At 40.0% G+C, this 23,505-nt stretch overlaps 1 long non-coding RNA gene across 1 annotated transcript; it reads right to left on the reverse strand.

Annotated features, from left to right (window-relative positions):
- Positions 1-13,126: 13,126 nt before the first annotated feature.
- Positions 13,127-14,449, reverse strand: LOC106585967 (uncharacterized). Its single transcript, XR_001324103.2, has 2 exons — positions 13,963-14,449; positions 13,127-13,817 (listed from the first exon to the last, which is right to left on the reverse strand). It is a non-coding gene; the product is annotated as an uncharacterized lncRNA (long non-coding RNA).
- Positions 14,450-23,505: the final 9,056 nt, after the last annotated feature.

Below are 23,505 nucleotides of genomic sequence, written 5' to 3' on the forward strand. Positions count from 1 at the left end.
ACTACTGTTATAACCCCTCACACTAGACTACTGACATAACCCCTCACACTAGACTACTGTTATAACCCCTCACACTAGACTACTGACATAACCCCTCACACTAGACTACTGTTATAACCCCTCACACTAGACTACTGACGTAACCCCTCACACTAGACTACTGTTATAACCCCTCACACTAGACTACTGACATAACCCCTCACACTAGACTACTGTTATAACCCCTCACACTAGACTACTGACGTAACCCCTCACACTAGACTACTGTTATAACCCCTCACACTAGACTACTGTTATAACCCCTCACACTAGACTACTGTTATAACCCCTCACACTAGACTACTGCCATAACCCCTCTCACTAGACTACTGTTATAACCCCTCACACTAGACTACTGACATAACCCCTCACACTAGACTACTGACATAACCCCTCACACTAGACTACTGACATAACACCTGCCATAACCCCTCACACTAAACTACTGACATAACCCCTCACACTAGACTAGTGACATAACACCTGCCATAACCCCTCACACCAGACTACTGACATAACCCCTCACACTAGACTACTGTTATAACTCCTCACACTAGACTACTGTTATAACCCCTCTCACTAGACTACTGTTATAACCCCTCACACTAGACTACTGTTATAACTCCTCACACTAGACTACTGTTATAACCCCTCACACTAGTCTACTGTTATAACCCCTCACACTAGACTACTGCCATAACCCCTCACACTAGACTACTGACGTAACCCCTCACACTAGACTACTGTTATAACCCCTCACACTAGACTACTGTTATAACCCCTCACACTAGACTACTGTTATAACCCCTCACACTAGACTACTGCCATAACCCCTCACACTAGACTACTGTTATAACCCCTCACACTAGACTACTGACATAACCCCTCACACTAGACTACTGTTATAACCCCTCACACTAGACTACTGACGTAACCCCTCACACTAGACTACTGTTATAACCCCTCACACTAGACTACTGACATAACCCCTCACACTAGACTACTGTTATAACTCCTCACACTAGACTACTGTTATAACCCCTCACACTAGACTACTGTTATAACCCCTCACACTAGACTACTGCCATAACCCCTCACACTAGACTACTGACGTAACCCCTCACACTAGACTACTGTTATAACCCCTCACACTAGACTACTGTTATAACCCCTCACACTAGACTACTGTTATAACCCCTCACACTAGACTACTGCCATAACCCCTCACACTAGACTACTGTTATAACCCCTCACACTAGACTACTGACATAACCCCTCACACTAGACTACTGTTATAACCCCTCACACTAGACTACTGACGTAACCCCTCACACTAGACTACTGTTATAACCCCTCACACTAGACTACTGACATAACCCCTCACACTAGACTACTGTTATAACCCCTCACACTAGACTACTGATGTAACCCCTCACACTAGACTACTGTTATAACCCCTCACACTAGACTACTGTTATAACCCCTCACACTAGACTACTGCCATAACCCCTCACACTAGACTACTGACGTAACCCCTCACACTAGACTACTGTTATAACCCCTCACACTAGACTACTGTTATAACCCCTCACACTAGACTACTGTTATAACCCCTCATACTAGACTACTGTTATAACCCCTCACACTAGACTACTGTTATAGCCTTCCCTGTAGCTCAGTTGGTAGAGCATGGTGTTTGCAACACCAGGGTTGTGGGTTCGATTCCCACGGGGGGCCAGCACAGAAATCTTTTTTTATGAAATGTATGCATTCACTACTGTAAGTCGCTCTGGATAAGAGCATCTGCTAAATGACTAAAATGTCAAATGTCAAATAACCCCTCACACTAGACTACTGACATAACCCCTCATAACCCCTCACACTAGACTACTGACATAACCCCTCACACTAGACTACTGTTATAACCCCTCACACTAGACTACTGACATAACCCCTCACACTAGACTACTGACATAACCCCTCACACTAGACTACTGACATAACACCTGCCATAACCCCTCACACTAGACTACTGACATAACCCCTCACACTAGACTAGTGACATAACACCTGCCATAACCCCTCACACCAGACTACTGACATAACCCCTCACACTAGACTACTGTTATAACTCCTCACACTAGACTACTGTTATAACCCCTCACACTAGACTACTGTTATAACCCCTCACACTAGACTACTGTTATAACCCCTCACACTAGACTACTGTTATAACCCCTCACACTAGACTACTGTTATAACCCCTCACACTAGACTACTGCCATAACCCCTCACACTAGACTACTGACGTAACCCCTCACACTAGACTACTGTTATAACCCCTCACACTAGACTACTGTTATAACCCCTCACACTAGACTACTGTTATAACCCCTCACACTAGACTACTGCCATAACCCCTCACACTAGACTACTGTTATAACCCCTCACACTAGACTACTGACATAACCCCTCACACTAGACTACTGTTATAACCCCTCACACTAGACTACTGACGTAACCCCTCACACTAGACTACTGTTATAACCCCTCAGACTAGACTACTGACATAACCCCTCACACTAGACTACTGTTATAACACCTCACACTAGACTACTGACGTAACCCCTCACACTAGACTACTGTTATAACCCCTCACACTAGACTACTGTTATAACCCCTCACACTAGACTACTGCCATAACCCCTCACACTAGACTACTGACGTAACCCCTCACACTAGACTACTGTTATAACCCCTCACACTAGACTACTGTTATAACCCCTCACACTAGACTACTGTTATAACCCCTCACACTAGACTACTGTTATAACCCCTCACACTAGACTACTGTTATAACCCCTCATACTAGACTACTGTTATAACCCCTCACACTAAACTACTGTTATAGCCTTCCCTGTAGCTCAGTTGGTAGAGCATGGTGTTTGCAACACCAGGGTTGTGGGTTCCATTCCACGGGGGCCAGCACAGAAATATTTTTTTATGAAATGTATGCATTCACTACTGTAAGTCGCTCTGGATAAGAGCATCTGCTAAATGACTAAAATGTCAAATGTCAAATAACCCCTCACACTAGACTACTGACATAACCCCTCATAACCCCTCACACTAGACTACTGACATAACCCCTCACACTAGACTACTGTTATAACCCCTCACACTAGACTACTGACATAACCCCTCACACTAGACTACTGACATAACCCCTCACACTAGACTACTGACATAACACCTGCCATAACCCCTCACACTAGACTACTGACATAACCCCTCACACTAGACTAGTGACATAACACCTGCCATAACCTCTCACACCAGACTACTGACATAACCCCTCACACTAGACTACTGTTATAACCCCTCACACTAGACTACTGTTATAACCCCTCACACTAGACTACTGTTATAACCCCTCACACTAGACTACTGTTATAACCCCTCACACTAGACTACTGTTATAACCCCTCACACTAGACTACTGTTATAACCCCTCACACTAGACTACTGCCATAACCCCTCACACTAGACTACTGTACGTAACCCCTCACACTAGACTAGTGTTATAACCCCTCACACTAGACTACTGTTATAACCCCTCACACTAGACTACTGTTATAACCCCTCACACTAGACTACTGCCATAACCCCTCACACTAGACTACTGTTATAACCCCTCACACTAGACTACTGACATAACCCCTCACACTAGACTACTGTTATAACCCCTCACACTAGACTACTGACGTAACCCCTCACACTAGACTACTGTTATAACCCCTCACACTAGACTACTGACATAACCCCTCACACTAGACTACTGTTATAACACCTCACACTAGACTACTGACGTAACCCCTCACACTAGACTACTGTTATAACCCCTCACACTAGACTACTGTTATAACCCCTCACACTAGACTACTGCCATAACCCCTCACACTAGACTACTGACGTAACCCCTCACACTAGACTACTGTTATAACCCCTCACACTAGACTACTGTTATAACCCCTCACACTAGACTACTGTTATAACCCCTCACACTAGTCTACTGTTATAACCCCTCACACTAGACTACTGTTATAACCCCTCACACTAGACTACTGTTATAACCCCTCACACTAGACTACTGTTATAGCCTTCCCTGTAGCTCAGTTGGTAGAGCATGGTGTTTGCAACACCAGGGTTGTGGGTTCGATTCCCACGGGGGGCCAGCACAGAAATCTTTTTTTATGAAATGTATGCATTCACTACTGTAAGTCGCTCTGGATAAGAGCATCTGCTAAATGACTAAAATGTCAAATGTCAAATAACCCCTCACACTAGACTACTGACATAACCCCTCATAACCCCTCACACTAGACTACTGACATAACCCCTCACACTAGACTACTGTTATAACCCCTCATAACCCCTCACACTAGACTACTGACATAACCCCTCACACTAGACTACTGTTATAACCCCTCATAACCCCTCACACTAGACTACAGTTATAACCCCTCATAACCCCTCACACTAGACTACTGACATAACCCCTCACACTAGACTACTGACATAACCCCTCAAACTAGACTACTGTTATAACCCCTCACACTAGACTACTGACATATCCCCTCACACTAGACTACTGTTATAACCCCTCACACTAGACTACTGACATAACCCCTCACACTAGACTACTGTTATAACCCCTCACACTAGACTACTGTTATAACCCCTCACACTAGACTACTGTTATAACCCCTCACACTAGACTGCTGACATAACCCCTCACACTAGACTACTGTTATAACCCCTCATAACCCCTCACACTAGACTACTGTTATAACCCCTCACACTAGACTACTGTTATAACCCCTCACACTAGACTACTGTTATAACCCCTCACACTAGACCCAAAGTACATGCTGTAAAAAGATCTCGGTTCCTTTCTAAAAAATAGCAATGTGAATGCAAAGTGGACTCGGTCCACAAAATAGGTGAAGCGAACTGACAAAAGAGTTGAGTCTTCATTGAAAGGCAGTGAGACTACAAAGAGAAATTAGATCTTTTTTTTTTACCTCAGAGTTCACATGAAAGAGGACTGAGATTGGTTCTTTTAAAGAAGACTATATGTGAAAACACCCTTAAACAAGCGTCATTTATATTTACAATTCCCTTATTCAAACAGATTACTTATTTACCTAGCTCTTATCGATAGCTCTTATCGAGTTGTAAAATACAGCGCGTGGAAAATGGTAGACGCTTTTTCCACTTGGAGCCGCTAGTAGGTTCACTCAACCTTATTCATGGTTTCCTGGTCTGTAAAGGTGGTGGAATGAAATGAAATGAAGATAAAGTCTTAACATAGTATATCTGTAGACACACAACCAACCACACCTTAATAATGTATTTCCATCTCCACACAAAACGAATAGCTGGTGAATTGCACTCTAACCTCACGCTTAAAAAAATCCTTAAGAGTGTATTGACGTAACCGTCTGTCAATCTAAGTAACATAAAAAGAATCCCCATCTATAAAAATCCTCCACCCCCCCAAAAAAATAAGGTAGAGATGGTTGCTTCTCAATGCAGAGCATCCTCCTATGCTGGCCTTCCGCATCTGCGGTGGAAGGTAGCCCCGAGCTACAGCGGTGTTGGTCAGACCATGAGACATCCTGAAAATCGGTCTTATTACCAACAACAACAACAACAAAATACTAAAATAAATATGACTTCTCTATTGGACAGATAACACTCTCGCGAACACGATGGTGTTCTCTGTTTTGCTCAAGCGGCACGGGACTCGTCTAAAGGTAACCCATACAAACTAATGGAATTATAGGTGGGGGGGTAGTTTTGTGTCAACAAAAATAAGGGGGTAAATATAAGTCTGAAAACATTTCTCCTGGAGGACAGATACATCAAAACTTTTTTCCTTCAGATTTATTTTTTTTGGACTGTCATTTTAGTCATTTATAAACGTGTTATTCATTGTGTTTCTATATACATTTTGAGACTTTGAACACTATTTTAACTGCAATGATGAAAAAAATATGAAATTGCACAGAGTGAAGTTGGGAAAGGAATTATTATGTTATTGTTGCTGTTGAATATCTTCTGATAATAGTGAGGAACAAAAAACAAAATTAGAAATTGTGCAAAAAAAATTCAGTTTTTTTCTTCGGTTTGTACATTTTCTTTTCATTTGGTTTTGATATTACAGCTGATATAATCATAATCATAATCATACAGATAATTTTCCTTAGATATAGGAACCTGATTCCTTATATGATGCACTACGTTTGACCACATCCCCATTTGGAACACACTATAATGCATCATAAAAGATCATAATGAATATGACTATATGGACGGGGGGGACCTGATCCTAGATCATAATGAATATGACTATATGGACAGGGGGGGACCTGATCCTAGATCATAATGAATATGACTATATGGACGGGGGGGACCTGATCCTAGATCATAATGAATATGACTATATGGACGGGGGGGACCTGATCCTAGATCATAATGAATATGACTATATGGACGGGGGGGACCTGATCCTAGATCATAATGAATATGACTATATGGACGGGGGGGGACCTGATCCTAGATCATAATGAACATGACTATATGGACGGGGGGCATGATCCTAGATCATAATGAATATGACTATATGGACGGGGGGGACCTGATCCTAGATCATAATGAATATGACTATATGGACGGGGGGGACCTGATCCTAGATCATAATGAATATGACTATATGGACGGGAGGGGACCTGATCCTAGATCATAATGAATATGACTATATGGACGGGGGGGACCTGATCCTAGATCATAATGAATATGACTATATGGACGGGGGGGTGACCTGATCCTAGATCATAATGAATATGACTATATGGACGAGAGGGGACCTGATCCTAGATCATAATGAATATGACTATATGGACGGGGGGGGACCTGATCCTAGATCATAATGAATATGACTATATGGACGGGGGGGACCTGATCCTAGATCATAATGAATATGACTATATGGACGGGGGGACCTGATCCTAGATCATAATGAATATGACTATATGGACGGGGGGGACCTGATCCTAGATCATAATGAATATGACTATATGGACGGAGAGAGGGACCTGATCCTAGATCAAAATGAATATGACTATATGGACGGGGGGGACCTGATCCTAGATCATAATGAATATGACTATATGGACGGGGGGGACCTGATCCTAGATCATAATGAATATGACTATATGGACAGGGGGGGACCTGATCCTAGATCATAATGAATATGACTATATGGACGGGGGGGCCTGATCCTAGATCATAATGAATATGACTATATGGACAGGGGGGGGACCTGATCCTAGATCATAATGAATATGACTATATGGATGGGGGGGACCTGATCCTAGATCATAATGAATATGACTATATGGACGGGGTGGGGGACCTGATCCTAGATCATAATGAATATGACTATATGGACGGGGGGGGACCTGATCCTAGATCATAATGAATATGACTATATGGACGAGGGGGGACCTGATCCTAGATCATAATGAATATGACTATATGGACGAGGGGGGACCTGATCCTAGATCATAATGAATATGACTATATGGACGGAGGGGGGGACCTGATCCTAGATCATAATGAATATGACTATATGGACGGGGGGGACCTGATCCTAGATCATAATGAATATGACTATATGGACAGGGGGGACCTGATCCTAGATCATAATGAATATGACTATATGGACGGGGGGGGGGACCTGATCCTAGATCATAATGAATATGACTATATGGACGGGGTGGGGGGACCTGATCCTAGATCATAATGAATATGACTATATGGACGGAGAGGGGACCTGATCCTAGATCATAATGAATATGACTATATGGACGGGGGGACCTGATCCTAGATCATAATGAATATGACTATATGGACGGGGGGGGGGACCTGATCCTAGATCATAATGAATATGACTATATGGACAGGTGGGGGACCTGATCCTAGATCATAATGAATATGACTATATGGACGGGGGGGGACCTGATCCTAGATCATAATGAATATGACTATATGGACGGGGGGGGACCTGATCCTAGATCATAATGAATATGACTATATGGACGGGGGGGACCTGATCCTAGATCATAATGAATATGACTATATGGACGGGGGGGACCTGATCCTAGATCACAATGAATATGACTATATGGACGGGGGGGACCTGATCCTAGATCATAATGAATATGACTAAATGGACGGGGGGGGACCTGATCCTAGATCATAATGAATATGACTATATGGACGGGGGGGGGGGCTGATCCTAGATCATAATGAATATGACTATATGGACGGGGGGGGACCTGATCCTAGATCATAATGAATATGACTATATGGACGGGGGGGGACCTGATCCTAGATCATAATGAATATGACTATATGGACGGGGGGACCTGATCCTAGATCATAATGAATATGACTATATGGACGGGGGGGACCTGATCCTAGATCATAATGAATATGACTATATGGACGGGGGGGGACCTGATCCTAGATCATAATGAATATGACTATATGGACAGGGGGGGACCTGATCCTAGATCATAATGAATATGACTATATGGACGGAGGGGGGGACCTGATCCTAGATCATAATGAATATGACTATATGGACGAGGGGGGACCTGATCCTAGATCATAATGAATATGACTATATGGACGGAGGGGGGGACCTGATCCTAGATCATAATGAATATGACTATATGGACGGAGGGGGGACCTGATCCTAGATCATAATGAATATGACTATATGGACGGGGGGGACCTGATCCTAGATCATAATGAATATGACTATATGGACGGGGGGACCTGATCCTAGATCATAATGAATATGACTATATGGACGGGGGGGACCTGATCCTAGATCATAATGAATATGACTATATGGACAGGGGGGACCTGATCCTAGATCATAATGAATATGACTATATGGACGGGGGGGACCTGATCCTAGATCATAATGAATATGACTATATGGACGGAGGGGGGGACCTGATCCTAGATCATAATGAATATGACTATATGGACGGGGTGGGGGACCTGATCCTAGATCACAATGAATATGACTATATGGACGGGGGGGACCTGATCCTAGATCATAATGAATATGACTATATGGACGAGGGGGACCTGATCCTAGATCATAATGAATATGACTATATGGACGGAGGGGGGGACCTGATCCTAGATCATAATGAATATGACTATATGGACGGAGGGGGGACCTGATCCTAGATCATAGTGAATATGACTATATGGACGGGGGGGACCTGATCCTAGATCATAATGAATATGACTATATGGACAGGGGAGACCTGATCCTAGATCATAATGAATATGACTATATGGACGGGGGGGGGACCTGATCCTAGATCATAATGAATATGACTATATGGACAGGGGGGACCTGATCCTAGATCATAATGAATATGACTATATGGACGGAGGGGAGGGGGACCTGATCCTAGATCATAATGAATATGACTATATGGACGGGGGGGGACCTGATCCTAGATCATAATGAATATGACTATATGGACAGGGGGACCTGATCCTAGATCATAATGAATATGACTATATGGACAGGGGGACCTGATCCTAGATCATAATGAATATGACTATATGGACGGGGGGGACCTGATCCAAGATCATAATGAATATGACTATATGGACGGGGGGGACCTGCTCCTAGATCATAATGAATATGACTATATGGACGGGGGGGGACCTGATCCTAGATCATAATGAATATGACTATATGGACGGGGGGACCTGATCCTAGATCATAATGAATATGACTATATGGACGGGGGGACCTGATCCTAGATCATAATGAATATGACTATATGGACGGGGGGGACCTGATCCTAGATCATAATGAATATGACTATATGGACGGAGGGGGGGACCTGATCCTAGATCATAATGAATATGACTATATGGACGGGGGGACCTGATCCTAGATCATAATGAATATGACTATATGGACGGAGGGGGGACGTGATCCTAGATCATAATAAATATGACTATATGGACGGGGGGGGACCTGATCCTAGATCATAATGAATATGACTATATGGACGGAGGGGGGACCTGATCCTAGATCATAATGAATATGACTATATGGACGGGGGGGGACCTGATCCTAGATCATAATGAATATGACTATATGGACAGGGGGGACCTGATCCTAGATCATAATGAATATGACTATATGGACGGGGGGGGACCTGATCCTAGATCATAATGAATATGACTATATGGACGGGGGGGACCTGATCCTAGATCATAATGAATATGACTATATGGACGGGGGGGGGGGGGCCTGATCCTAGATCATAATGAATATGACTATATGGACGGGGGGCCTGATCCTAGATCATAATGAATATGACTATATGGACGGGGGGGGCCTGATCCTAGATCATAATGAATATGACTATATGGACGGGGGGGCCTGATCCTAGATCATAATGAATATGACTATATGGACGGGGGGGCCTGATCCTAGATCATAATGAATATGACTATATGGACGAGGGGGGACCTGATCCTACACTACTCTGAGATGCTTTATGAATATGGGTCTAGAGCTGGCTGGCTGAATCACATCCTGGATCAATACATCCTGGATCAATAATCAATAGATCCTGGATAAACAGATCCTGGATCAATAGATCCTGATTAAACAGATCCTGGGTCAACAGATCCTGGATAAACAGATCCTGGGTCAATAGATCCTGGATAAACAGATCCTGGATAAACAGATCCTGGATAACCAGATCCTGGATAAACAGATCCTGGATCAATAGATCCTGGATAAACAGATCCTGGATAAACAGATCCTGGATAACCAGATCCTGGATCAACAGATCCTGGATAAACAGATCCTGGATAAACAGATCCTGGATCAATAGATCCTGGATGTGCTATTTCTGTTAAAAAAAAAAAAATTGTACTTGGAATATTTTTACAAATCTGAATAAATTATGTACACATTTTCAGTGTCATTAAAGTATGTTCATTTGTCTATTTTAACTGTGCACAGTCTGGAGGTATGTGTTCAATCAGAGGGTCAACATCTTACAAGTCTGGGTCACATTTCTTTTCTTGAAATCACCTTTTCTAAGCTCACTTTATTTTTCTAGTGGTAGATTTGAAAACAGTGCAGACATTGATGCCATTGAAGAGTTGTCCCGAGTAAGCAAATACAGTATTTGAGTTCCTTTTAAACTTTGTGTCAGGTTTCCAAAGGTCATATAGATTGTAAACAAACTATTTTCAGACATAAGAGTTAATAGATAACCTCATAATCAGGTCACATGGGTGATACTGGTTCTGCATGGTCACCTGACAGTCAGTTTATGACATGGGTTTACTCACTACAGTTTACAGTTGGGGGTTGAGGACAATTATGCTTCCTATTCCAAACCAAAGTGTTTGTGTGGCTTCTAACCTCAACAGAAGTGGAAGTTCCTCAGATGAGGAAGGGGAGGACCATCCTCCTCAGTTAATTTCATAAAGATCACATCACCAAATAACTGATTAAAACACACTATTTTGCAAAGAAGGTCTACAGTAGCCTCAACAGCACTCTGTAGGGTAGCACCATGGTGTAGCCGGAGGACAGCTAGCTTCCGTCCTCCTCTGGGTACATTGACTTCAATACAAAACCTAGGGAGGCTCATGGTTCTCACCCCCTTCCATAGACTTACACAGTAATTATGACAACTTCTGGAGGACTTCCTCCAGCCTATCAGAGCTCTTGCAGCATGAACTGACATGTTGTCGACCCAATCAAAGGATCAGAGAATTAATATAGTACTGAAAGCATAAGCTACAGCTAGCTAGCACTGCAATGTGTAACCTGTGGTGAGTAGTTGACTCAAAGAGAAAGACAATAGTTGAACAAATTAATGTCTTCCAAAATTTAGGAGAAACAAGAGAGAAAGAGTCTCATTTTTGTTCACTTTCAGTTTCACTTACTTAACTAGCAAATGTAGCTAGCTAGTTTAGCCTACTGAAACACCCTGCTCAAACTAGCTGGCTGTAACAGAGGAATGCTATGTTAGCTAGCTGGTTATAACAGAGGGATGCTATGTTAGCTAGCTGGCTATAACAGAGGGATGCTATGTTAGCTAGCTGGTTATAACAGAGGGATGCTATGTTAGCTAGCTGGTTATAACAGAGGGATGCTATGTTAGCTAGCTGGTTATAACAGAGGGATGCTATGTTAGCTAGCTGGCTTTGACAGAGGGATGCTATGTTAGCTAGCTGGTTATAACAGAGGGATGCTATGTTAGCTAGCTGGCTATGACAGAGGGATGCTATGTTAGCTAGCTGGCTATGACTTTCCAACACAACACTGGAACTCTTCCAAGTCAAGGTAAGCTTTTGGTTTTACTGATTTATTGCCACCGGGGCCCGCCGGTGTAACTGCTTACTGACTGAACACTAACGTTACTGCATGATTGTAGCGGGTTTACTAACGCGTTAGTTCTATTAGCTATGCTGACTATGACGTTACTTTAGCTAATATGGTGACAACGATGTAGGCTGTGTGCAGCGGTTATGTTATGGTTTGGCTTGGAAACGTTTTTTTTTCAACTGGTCACATACAGCTGATGTGTTGTTCATTGAAGTCCACAAGCGAGGGGAAGAGAAGGAACACAACGTGGCTGCTATGAAAGTGAACTGTGTTTACTCGTTATCAGGGGTGTATTCATTCCCCCGATTCTGTTGAAAAACGTTTCTTAAACGGAAGCAAACAGAACAAAACAGGGATAAGCGTACTTAAATTTGTCCAATAGAAACTCTAGTTTGCAACTGTTGGGCTAATGATTACACCCTAGATCAGCTAGATGCAGACAAGAGTGTTCAAGGAGGTATTGAATATGTCACTGTCTGTCAACAGAAGTACCCAGGTATCTTATGAAATAAAGGCCTACTATGGAAAGAAGAAAAACATCCGTTGATGACAACAGAATAAATCAAAACATTTATTGACATTATTTTAAAACAATAAGCAAAATATCTATCCCTTAAAGTTAAATTTCAATAGCATCAAATCACCAAACAAACTTAAAACAGACAGGATAAAAACCCTGAAGATTAGAATCAAACGTTTAATAACAGATAGTTAGATAGATACTCTTTTAGTCTCTATTTTAGGCTACATGTTGGTTTGCGATCCTGTCTTCTCTTTACTCCAAATGTTCTGTTTCGGCTTCCCGGCCCGTCTTCATTTTCCCGGCCTAAATATTCCAATAGGGCGGTGGTATATATATATATATATATATATCTTAGACTATGGCCAAATACCCATCAGCGTCCCGGGACGCAGGGTGTAGGAGGCAGTGTCTGTTGAAGGAGCGTCCAGAAAGATACTCCGGCCGACAGTAGCTTAGCTCCGGGCATGGGCGTGTGAGGTCCACATTGGCTTTGCGTTATTGTAACAAACTCTTCACATTGCAACGACCGCAACACATTTCCTGTTAAGGCATAATAATGATCCAATTTCGATCCACTTTATTATCAAAGTCAGCTACCGTATCCATTTCACTTGATTTTCGGATCCGTTGAGATTGTAGCTCGCATATTCGCCAGGATGTGTTTCAGGTTGAAAACGTCTCCGATTTTACGCAGCTGTTGTGCACATTCCATGATGGCTTTCTGATCTGAAAACCCAGGAAATAAAAAAGTATTTTAGCTACATAGCCTACGAAAGATACAGGTGGACAGAGAAAGGCGACATTGACTTAGGAAAAATCTAGTTCATAATATGGACTATAATTAGAGATAAATCAATCAAATGTTGCTTACCTTTGTTTGGTACGGTCTCTTTCTGGCTCTCGGTCCTTTTCAGTGAGGATTTTCTTGATTCGAGCTTCATGGATGCGTTTAGCTGTATAGCTGCTTCTATTATAGCTGTATAGCTGTGAGTAGGCTATAGCTCAGTGTGACTCCTAGACAGCAGTAAGCTAAATCAGAAGAGAGTACACTATATATTGTTGTTGAGAGATATAATAATAGTTAGGGACCGATCTCTGCCTTTATAGATTGTGGGGTGGTTACCGGGAGGGGATTTCTTCAACGTCACCGGTCTGAATAACAACTTCCCTGTTTCTACAGCCCTGTGTGTGTGTGTGTGTGTGTGTGTGTAGGCGACACAGTTACCGTTCTCCTAGCAGCAGGATAGTATGCTGGCAGCAGGAGCTCAGCAAAGGCGTTCTAAATATGCAGTACAGCTGTTTTTTCACAGCATTCAGCCACCTTTGGAGAAAAAAAATTAGACATTCTTTGATTTTTAATCTTGTATTATATATAACATTATTTATATATATATTTTTAAACTCATACTGTGTTATTGACTGTATGTTTTGTTTTACTCCATGTGTAACTCTGTGTTGTTGTATGTTGTCGAACTGCTTTGCTTTATCTTGGCCAGGTCGCAATTGTAAATGAGAACTTGTTCTCAACTAACCTACCTGGTTAAATAAAGGTGAAATAAAAAATAAAAAATAAAAAAACTGCGTTTCTTTAGAAAGTGTACATGTTGAAAACTATTGAATAGGATATATTTAAAATACGCTTTTAATCAAATACAAATATATAGAATTAGAATTACTCCATAGTGTCTGCGAAACTTAAATTGGTCTCGTAGTGCCCACCTGTTGAATACAGAGTACTGACGGGTCCTTACTCCACCCATTCTATTCACTGTAAATGCAATAAATACACTGCATGTGAATTACATATTGGTTTATATTCTTTATGCCGATGTAAAAGTGGGGTTGGCATTATTCTACATATAAATGACATATTGACTTATAAAGGAAAAACTATTCTATAAATTCCGATGTAAAAGTGGGGTTGGGATTACCTATATATGGTGTTATTTCATGGAGGACTGAGATCTAAATACCCAGCATGCCTTTCAACTCAACCTTATCCATTGTTCCCAATGTAGCCAAGGGAGGTGCGACAAAACATGTGGTTTTGGGGGTATGGCAACGCGAGACTAGTCCCAATGCAATAGGCTTATAAATTACATATTTTGCTTATAGATAAAATACTATTATTCTATATTCAAAGATAAAAGTGTGGTTGGGAATGCTCAATAGGGTCTGTAGAATCTATATATTGTGTTTTTTTATGGAGTACTGAGGTCTAAATACCCAGCATGCCTTTCAACTCAACCCACGCCATTGGTCCCAATGCAATACACTATTTGAAACATTTTGGCCTAAATAAATAGATATAAAGTAGAGTATAAAGTAGATATAGATATAGATATAAAGTAGATATAGATATAGATATAAAGTAGATATAGATATAAAGTAGAGTATAAAGATATAGATATAAAGTAGAGCATAAAGAAGATATAGATATAAAGTAGAGTATAAAGTAGATATAGATATAAAGTAGAGTATAAAGTAGATATAGATATAAAGTAGAGTATAAAGTAGATATAGATGTAGAGTATAAAGTAGATATAGATATAAAGTAGAGTATAAAGTAGATATAGATATAAAGTAGAGTATAAAGTAGATATAGATATAGATATAAAGTAGAGTATAAAGTAGATATAGATATAAAGTAGATTATAAAGTAGATATAGATATAAAGTACAGTATAAAGTAGATATAGATATAGATATAAAGTAGAGTATAAAGTAGATATAGATATAAAGTAGAGTATAAAGTAGATATAGATATAAAGTAGAGTATAAAGTAGATATAGATATAGATATAAAGTAGAGCATAAAGTAGATATAGATATAAAGTAGAGTATAAAGTAGATATAGATATAAAGTAGAGTATAAAGTAGATATAGATATAGATATAAAGTAGAGTATAAAGTAGATATAAATATAAAGTAGAGTATAAAGTAGATATAGATATAGAGTAGAGTATAAAGTAGATATAGATATAGATAAAGTAGAGTATAAAGTAGATATAGATATAGATAAAGTAGAGTATAAAGTAGTTATAGATATAAAGTAGAGTATAAAGTAGATATAGATATAAAGTAGAGTATAAAGTAGATATAGATATAAAGTAGAGTATAAAGTAGATATAGATATAGATATAAAGTAGAGTATAAAGTAGATATAGATATAAAGTAGAGTATAAAGAAGATATAGATATAGATATAAAGTAGAGTATAAAGTAGATATAGATATAAAGTAGAGTATAAAGTAGATATAGATATAAAGTAGTGTATAAAGTAGATATAGATATAAAGTAGAGTATAAAGTAGATATAGATATAGATATAGATATAAAGTAGAGTATAAAGTAGATATAGATATAAAGTAGAGTATAAAGTAGTTATAGATATAAAGTAGAGTATAAAGTAGATATAGATATAGAGTATAAAGTAGATTTAGATATAAAGTAGAGTATAAAGTAGATATAGATATAAAGTAGAGTATAAAGTAGCTATAGATATAAAGTAGAGTATAAAGTAGATATAGATATAGATATAGATATAAAGTAGAGTATAAAGTAGATATAGATATAAAGTACAGTATAAAGTAGATATAGATATAGATATAAAGTAGAGTATAAAGTAGATATAGATATAAAGTAGAGTATAAAGTAGATATAGATATAAAGTAGAGTATAAAGTAGATATAGATATAGATATAAAGTAGTTATAGATATAAAGTAGAGTATAAAGTAGATATAGATATAGATAAAGTAGAGTATAAAGTAGTTATAGATATAAAGTAGAGTATAAAGTAGATATAGATATAAAGTAGAGTATAAAGTAGATATAGATATAAAGTAGAGTATAAAGTAGATATAGATATAGATATAAATTAGAGCATAAAGTAGATATAGATATAAAGTAGAGTATAAAGTAGATATAGATATAAAGTAGAGTATAAGTAGATATAGATATAGATATAAAGTAGAGTATAAAGTAGATATAGATATAAAGTAGAGTATAAAGTAGTTATAGATATAAAGTAGAGTATAAAGTAGATATAGATATAAAGTAGAGTATAAAGTAGATATAGATATAAAGTAGAGTATAAAGTAGATATAGATATAGATAAAGTAGAGTATAAAGTAGATATAGATATAAAGTAGAGTATAAAGTTGATATAGATATAGATAAAGTAGAGTATAAAGTAGATATAGATATAAAGTAGAGTATAAAGTAGATATAGATATAAAGTAGAGTATAAAGTAGATATAGATATAGATAAAGTAGAGTATAAAGTAGATATAGATATAAAGTAGAGTATAAAGTAGATATAGATATAAAGTAGAGTATAAAGTAGATATAGATATAGATAAAGTAGAGTATAAAGTAGATATAGATATAAAGTAGAGTACCTGTGTGTCCAGATGTAAAGATGAGGAAGAGGAAGCAAAACAATTACAATGACACATACAACAAAATTATAATATTACAATATAGGAAACTGTTTTTTTCGGGGGGAATTTTTAGCAAACGTCTAACAAGTAATACAACTGAAATAGGACATTTCCGTAAGTATTACTCAGTACTTTGTTGAAGCACCTTTGGCAGCGATTACAGCCTCGAGTCTTCTTGGGTATGACGCTACAAGCTTGGCACACCTGTATTTAGGGAGTTTCTCCCATTCTTCTCTGCAGATCCTCTCAAGCTCTGTCAGGTTGGATGGGGAGTTATATGGCAGCAAACTGAAACACGTGAACACGTCAACTTCCCCACAGTAAAGTCGATGAAATGCAGTGCCGTTATGCGTCATTTAAATGATTTAGGCCTTGCAGGGATGAGCACTCTTTAACGTCTTATAGGCTACCCCTCACTTTCTCAGTCTTCTATTTCTGTCATGTTAAATATTAGCCCCTATCAGTATAGACCGTCAGTAGGGCTAATAGCAACACAAATTAAACATATTATTACACATGTTTAACGACCACACAGTCCCGTGTAGCTCAGTTGGTAGAGCATGGTGTTTGCAACGCCAGGGTTGCTGGTTCGATTCCCACGGGGGACCAGTACAGGGGAAGAAAATGTATGAAATGTATGCATTCACTACTGTAAGTGGCTCTGGATAAGAGCGTCTGCTAAATGACGTACTGTTAGTTCCCTTTAATTGTTATAGCCTACATTATAATTCCATTTTTTCATTTACCTTAATTAGCTTACTCTGTAAAGTCGTCACGGTTATGTGGTTGTTGCTGAGGATCATTAGTCACAGTTGACAGGCTAATTAAATCGTTACGGAGCAGAGCGCAGACAAAGCCGTATTTCAACCCGACGTGTGGCGCAATACTGGTCTGTGTCGTCACAGATTTCCATGGTTAGTGCAGGCAATAGACGAGGGTAGCGCTTGCTTATTGTACATTATTCTCCCTTTTATAATTCTATAAACACTAAACATTACCATTGGTTTATAAGAACTGAATATGACAATTATCAGAATGAATTAAACAATCGTTTTATTTCTTTAGTGCGTAAAGGCTCTCATAACCTGTTTTAATTTTTTTTATTTTATGATTCATATATACTTTCCTAACCCTAAATAATCCACAAGATCAGAGTATTTTTTAAATCTACCAATTGGTGCTGAAACTTGGGGGCAAGTCAATGTTAGGAAGGTGTTCCTAATGTTTTGTTCACTCCCGTGTATTTAGTCGGCTTTCTTCCATTGATCCCTAATTCCCTGAACCAGTTCTCTACATGTATTCTAGTCCTTCGACGAAATTCGTATTAAAGGTATACCATATTTAAAGGGATGGCTGAAGATAAATGTACTGAAAACCCTATTGAATGAAAACTCCATGCGAAAATCTGTTGGCCAGCAAGAGTTTTTTTTTTAACAGTTGATTTAAATATATTGAGCACGCACAAGGGCACCACGCCACGCATGCAAAGCCTTGTTCTGCACCTCCATAAATTGCGTCGGAATAATAACTACTGAGGAAATTACGCACTTCTAAATTGGGACTCGGGCCAGAAGAGCGTTTCGGGAAAACAGAGTTGTGCTCCAGAATGAAGTGGGTATTTTAATACGGTGTTTGAACCATGTTACTTCTTTAAACGTAAGACATGTCACATGAATGGTGTGACATCAGGTTCTGTGGTATTTTCAGAGAGAAAACCTAAACGGAAACCACTTGTGGCAATAATGTATCTTCCAATACCTTAAACTGTAAAATTCTTCACGTCAATGTTGTGCTTTGGTATTTCAGAGGAAAAACAAAACTGATGATATCCTTAAAATAAATATGGATAAAGTTGAAACTTCAAAGCACTCCATACTTGATCGTTAAAATGAATCATTTATAAACTTTTCTGCTCATCTAAAATGTCTTCTTTTTTTTATATACTGAACAAAAATATAAAATGCAACATGCAACAATTTCAAAGATTTTGCTGAGTTTACCGTTCATACAAGGAAATCAGTCAATTTAAATAAATTCATTAGGTCCTAATCTATGGATTTCACGACTGAGCAGGGCACAGCCATGGGTGGGCCTGGGAGGCCATAGGCCCACCCACTTGGGAGCTAGGCCCACCCACTGTAGAGCCATGCCCAGCCAATCAGAATAACTTCTTCCCCCACAAAAGGGCTTTATTACAGACAGAAATACTCCTCAGTACTTCAACTGCGGTTGTCAGTTGAACGTACCGCCAAATTCTCTAAAACGACATTGGAGGCGGCTTATGGTAGAGAAATTAACATTAAATTCTCTGGAAACAGCTCTGGTGGACATTCTTGCAGTCAGCATGCCAATTGCAAAACATCTGTGGTATTGTGTTGTTGTGACAAAACTGCACATTTTAGTGGCCTTTTTTGTTGTTGTTGTCCCCAGCACAAGGTGCACCTGTGTAATGATCATGCTGTTAAAACAGATTCTTGATATGCCACATCTGTCAGGTGGATGGATTACCTTGACAAAACATAAAATGCTTACTAACAGGGATGTAAACAAATTTGTGCACAACATTTGAGAGAAATAACCTTTTTGTGTATATGAAACATTTCTGGGATGAAACATGTTTATGTTTTGGTTCAGTGTAATATACCAGGTTTAGAGCAGTGAACTGGACAGCGATATTCAGGCTAAGCACATTTCAAGTACAGCACACGTAGACTAATACCGTAGAACTAATCCAACTCAGCTTTCAAATACAGTTGTCTTCCAAGGAGTCTCTATGACATGAGTCTCTATGACATGAGTCTCTATGATATGAGTCTCTATGATATGAGTCTCTATGACACAGGTAGGCATCACATTTGGTCAGTGTGAGGAGTTAGGTGACATAGACAGGGCGACAGATACAGGGTGACAGATAATAGGGTGACAGATAATAGGGTGACAGATAATAGGGTGACAGATACAGGGTGACAGATAATAGGGTGACAGATAATAGGGTGACAGATAATAGGGTGACAGATACAGGGTGACAGATAATAGGGTGACAGATACAGGGTGACAGATAATAGGGTGACAGATAATAGGGTGACAGATAATAGGGTGACAGATACAGGGTGACATAGACAGGGTGACAGATACAGGGTGACAGATAATAGGGTGACGGATACAGGGTGACAGATAATAGGGTGACAGATAATAGGGTGACAGATAATAGGGTGACAGATAATAGGGTGACAGATAATAGGGTGACAGATACAGGGTGACAGATAATAGGGTGACAGATAATAGGGTGACAGATACAGGGTGACAGATAATAGGGTGACAGATAATAGGGTGACAGATACAGGGTGACAGATACAGGGTGACATAGACAGGGTGACATAGACAGGGTGACAGATACAGGGTGACAGATAATAGGGTGACGGATACAGGGTGACAGATAATAGGGTGACAGATACAGGGTGACAGATAATAGGGTGACAGATACAGGGTGACAGATACAGGGTGACATAGACAGGGTGACATAGACAGGGTGACAGATAATAGGGTGACGGATAATAGGGTGACGGATACAGGGTGACAGATAATAGGGTGACAGATACAGGGTGACAGATAATAGGGTGACAGATACAGGGTGACAGATACAGGGTGACAGATACAGGCTGACAGATAATAGGGTGACAGATAATAGGGTGACAGAGACAGATAATAGGGTGACAGATAATAGGGTGACAGATACAGGGTGACAGATACAGGGTGACAGAGACAGGGTGACGGATAATAGGGTGACAGATGCAGGGTGACAGATAATAGGGTGACAGATACAGGCTGACAGATAATAGGGTGACAGATACAGGGTGACAGAGACAGGGTGACAGATACAGGGTGACAGATACAGGGTGACAGATACAGGGTGACAGATAATAGGGTGACAGATAATAGGGTGACAGATACAGGGTGACAGATACAGGGTGACAGATACAGGGTGACAGATAATAGGGTGACAGATAATAGGGTGACAGATAATAGGGTGACAGATAAAGGGTGACAGATAATAGGGTGACAGATAATAGGGTGACAGATAATAGGGTTGGTTCAAATAAGGAGTAAAAGTTTGAAAGGCAAAGTGACGATTTGATATTATTCCCCTGAAATAATAATCACATTTCAAGAGGAAAATAAAACCTGTTTACTGTATTCTGCCGGATAAAGGATCTGTTGCAATGGTCACGTATATTATCTGATTAATGTAGGATGTAGCTTCCTGACACAACAACAACACAGTTGATCAGAATATATCATGAACTGAAGTCAGATTTTGCAGTAACAAAATAAATGTAGTTTACTGCGTTTTTTAAATTTATTTTTTCCTTTTGGAGTGCAGTATTAAAGTCTTATTGAGCTTATTGTACAAACGTGAGACAGTTGATTTTGCAGTACCTTGCCAGTTAGCATTGATGCTAACAGCAAAACTAAACAACAGTCCATTGATTATTGTTATTATTTGCATGTTTGATATGATTCTATATGAACAAGAGGTTGTGACTGCACGTCCTCTTCTAAAATCCAGAGTAAAACTACGAACAACAGTAGTTATAGTAAAACTATACAATATACTATACAACCTCTATACAATACTAAACTATACTATTTACTGTATATTGATAATAGATGTACAGTGCCTTCAGAAATTATTCAGACCCCTTGACTTTTTCCACATTTTGTTAGATTACAACCTTATTCTAAAATTGATTAAATTGTTTTTTCCCCCTCATCAATCTATACATTTTAGCAAATTTATAAAATAAAAAAAATGTATATCCCATTTACATAAGCATTCAGACCCTTTACTCAGTACTTTGTTGAAGCACCTTTAGCAGCGATTACAGCCTTGAGTCTTCTTGGGTATGACGCTACAAGCTTGGCACACCTGTATTTGGGGAGTTACTCCCATTCCTCTCTGCAGATCCTCTCAAGCTCTGTCAGGTTGGATGGGGAGTGTTGCTGCACAGCTATTTTCAGGTGTTCGATTGGGTTCAAGTCCGGGCTCTGGCTGGGCCACTCAAGGACATTCAGAGACTTGTCCCGAAGCCACTCCTATGTTGTCTTAGCTGTGTGCTTAGGGTCGTTGTCCTGTCGGAAGGTGAACCTTCACCCCAGTCTGAGGTCCTGAGCGCTCTGGAGCAGGTTTTCATCAAGGATCTCTCTGTACTTTCCCCCGTTCATCTTTGCCTCGATCATGACTCGTCTCTCAGTCCTTGCTGCTGAAAAACATCCCCACAGCATGATGCTGCCACCACCATGCTTCACCGTAGGGATGGTGCCAGGTTTCCTCCAGACGTGACGCTTGGCATTCAGACCAAAGAGTTCAATCTTGGTTTCATCAGACCAGAGAATCTTGTTTCTCATGGTCTGAGAGTGTTTAGGTGCCTTTTGGCAAACTCCAAGTGGGCTGTCATGTGCCTTTTACTGAGGAGTGGCTTCCGTCTGGCCACTCTACCATAAAGGCCTGATTGATGGAGTGCTGCAGAGATGGTTGTCCTTCTGGAAGGTTCTCCCATCTCCACAGAGGAACTCTAGAGCTCTGTCAGAGTGGCCATTGGGTTCTTAGTCACCTCCCTGACCAAGGCCCTTCTCTCCCGATTGCTCAGTTTGGCCGGTCGGCCAGCTCTAGGAAGAGTCTTGGTGGTTCCAAACTTCTTCCATTTAAGAATGATGGAGGCCACTGTGTTCTTGGGGACCTCCAATGCTGCAGACATTTTTTGGTACCCTTCCCCAGATCTTTCTCGACACAATCCTGTCTCGGAGCTCTATGGACCATTTCTTCAACCTCATGGCTTGGTTTTTGCTCTGACATGCACTGTCAACTGTGGGACCTTATATAGACAAGTGTGTGCCTTTCCAAATCATGTCCAATCAATTTCATTTATCACAGGTGGACTCCAATCAAGTTGTAGAAACATCTCAAGGATGATCAA

The sequence above is a fragment of the Salmo salar genome, chromosome ssa24 (genome assembly GCF_905237065.1).
Source record: "Salmo salar chromosome ssa24, Ssal_v3.1, whole genome shotgun sequence".
In the NCBI taxonomy this organism is placed as follows: domain Eukaryota; kingdom Metazoa; phylum Chordata; class Actinopteri; order Salmoniformes; family Salmonidae; genus Salmo; species Salmo salar.